The following is a 2843-nucleotide window of genomic DNA, read 5'->3' as shown; positions in this document are numbered from 1 at the left end:
ACGTTTGATGACCGTTGAAAAGACATCATTTCGACACGTCCCGTCACGGTTGAAAAATAGTTCCGAAATGAAAGTTGAACCGACGTCTTTGACGTCATCTGAACGTGATTTCCACGTCTTTTCTGCCCGTCCCTGGACGTCCAAATGTATCCTCTTTCGGACGTTTATTAGATGTGTAGCTGCTTAATATAAGCGTATATATAAGAATGTGTTAAATATAATCAAACTCGCGTTGTGTAACATCGTGCAAGGCAAGCAATTATGTTTTAAGGTTTACGTGTCTTAAATTGACTTAAGTTCTAAAAAGGTCCAAAATCGGTCCGGTCTGACCTGAACGTCTATAAAACGTTTCAATCACGTGCACATCACAAACAATAACACTTTATTTGTGGATTTAGGCAAAATTTAGTGTTTTAATTTAGCACAGCATATTTTATAGTGAACATCACATTTTTGAATGGTCTTCCATTTGTTTGACAGCTACTATTCAAACAAGAAAATAAAAATAGTAGAATCTCGAAAGCAATGGAGTTTAACATTGATGTTTAGCAGCCATTAATCAAACATGAAAATGACAAAAGTACAGTATTACAAAAACATATGACACTACTTTAGTCCATTTTTTTCAAAATGTTTACTCATTTTCTTGGTCCCCGACCACCGGCTCTTCCGGGAGTGTGATTCATGTTTTCCACCATTAATGGTTAAAAGTCAGAGCTATGGCACTACCAAATTATTTCCTAACAGTCTTGTATTACTGTTAAAACAGCCATAAAACAAGTATCCATCAACCCCAGTGTGCTTCAGGTGATCTGCCATTGCTGCATCAAAGTCTGAATCTGTTGCATTTGGGCTACACCTGTTCACAGCATCTGAGTGAGAGAAAAGAATATGAATATTAAAAAAAGTAGAAAAAAGATCAAAGGCAAAATTTGAGGTAAATTACATTAATTTATTTAGAAAATGTCAGATTATCCCACAACTAAATTTAAAATACATACAAGATTGTAATTAACATGTGTTACACTTTATTCTTCTCTAGAATAACCGAATGTCAATAAAAGTTACTAATAACACTAGAATAAATTTATTTAAGGGTAGCAAAAGCACCTGATGAGTACTGTACTCCATGCTGTTCGTTTGGAAGATGAACTTCAGCAAATAGCTGGTATTCTTGATCATGGCAAGTCTTCATCTTCTATGAAGAGTCTAGATTGTGACAAAGAATATATGTTAGATTAGCGGTGCCCTTGAGAAAGACCCTGTAAACTTTGTAAAAGTGGTATTTCTGGTAAAACCTGATGTTCTTACAGAGAAGTCCACTAAATAGAGAAAATAAAAATTACATAAATGAAAAAATAGACAAGGAACAAGAGATTTTTGCAATGTCATAAGGCCAAAATTACCTTGAATTACATAGTATAGCTTTGAATGGCTTCTTTTTAAGTTGACCACCACCCCTCATAATGAATTTCACCATAAATGCATTTAACGTGATTCTGTGAAATAAATGACTCCGGATTACTTCACCTCAGAAAAATTACAGTTTTGTTTTCAGATTTGTTGCTGTCACTATGGTTCTTTTGTTTACTACCCAAATATTTGTATCTACACAGAGAAAGAGATAGAGAAAAACAAACAAACACAAACTACATCCGCACAAACACACACATTCTTTGTCACAATGCAATCTCTTAACAGAAGATGTAGACTTGCCATGTTCCAGAATGCCAGATATTCACTGAAGTTCATCTTTAAAACCGAAAAGCATGGAAAATATTCCTTTGGAATCCTGAAAGAAAAATCTGTTCATTAATATGTACACACACCTGGACACATGACTACTTCTAAACTGAATGTGACACTTGCTGTCACATTTTGTGTTTAATACAAACAATTAGGGCGGATGTCCCAAAGGAAGAAGGTTTGGAACCCCTGATTTATTTACACATTGTTCCTGTAGTTGCATGAAATTACTCAACTTAATGTTAATTGTAACTGACACAAAACACAGCCAACGTTAGCTCTTTACCCGCCAGCCTTTACAAAAAAAGTTCTGAGCCAGCTTCAGCGTTTTTTAACATGTTCTCTAAACTTTGATGGCTCACAATACATTTTCTGTAATGAATAATAACTTGTCTTTGGCAGTGAACGGTTGATTTTTAAATGACAAGATAACTGTTGCAGGGAACGAGTTAGCAGTTTGGGGGATTAATGATTTTGCTATCAATATCCTAGCAAGAAGCATTAACGTTACACAGCACAGTTCAAGTGTAGAAACTAGCGTAACTTTAAACTACCTTTTAGCCTGCTAGCTAATTTCAGCCAAACACAAACTACATGGCAGTTGACAATGTGCGCAACATTTCTTTCAGTTCCTTCGTGTCCAACAAGTAAGACTCAACCACATTAATAAAACTAAACAAAATGCACTTACCCAACAGTAGTATTTGTATAACTCCGTCACTTTTCGAAATAAACCACACCGCCATTCCCGAGTCTTCTTCTTCTTTAGAGTTTATTGCTGATGGTAAATCAACTGAAGGAGCATTACCGCCACCAACTGGAGTGGAGTATGAATCACCGATTTTGACAGCACAGTTTTGGCAATCATCCACTTTAAATTGTGAAAGCAGATATTATAACATTATATATGTAAATGTGTCATTTAACTAAGATGAATACAAATGATCGTGTATTTAAAAAAAAGATTTCCTGCTTTTTGCAATGGGTGTTGTTTGACGTGTAACGTCAACGGACGTCTATCACAACATTTTTATAACTAATTGGGCACTCAAATGAATCATTGCAGTATTATGCAAGGTAAGCACAATTTATTTTGC

General features: G+C 35.2%; 1 long non-coding RNA gene across 2 annotated transcripts; it reads right to left on the bottom strand.

Moving 5' to 3' along the window:
- Positions 1-359: 359 nt before the first annotated feature.
- Positions 360-1706, bottom strand: LOC130424862 (uncharacterized). Of its 2 annotated transcripts, none has more exons than XR_008906990.1 (4): positions 1407-1706; positions 1299-1322; positions 1111-1209; positions 360-872 (listed from the first exon to the last, which is right to left on the bottom strand). It is a non-coding gene; the product is annotated as an uncharacterized LOC130424862 (long non-coding RNA). The 2 variants fall into 2 exon arrangements; XR_008906989.1 differs by having other exon boundaries at positions 1312-1322.
- Positions 1707-2843: the final 1137 nt, after the last annotated feature.

This window comes from Triplophysa dalaica, chromosome 6, assembly GCF_015846415.1.
Source record: "Triplophysa dalaica isolate WHDGS20190420 chromosome 6, ASM1584641v1, whole genome shotgun sequence".
NCBI lineage: Eukaryota > Metazoa > Chordata > Actinopteri > Cypriniformes > Nemacheilidae > Triplophysa > Triplophysa dalaica.
This window is presented reverse-complemented; position numbering and strand designations above follow the sequence as displayed.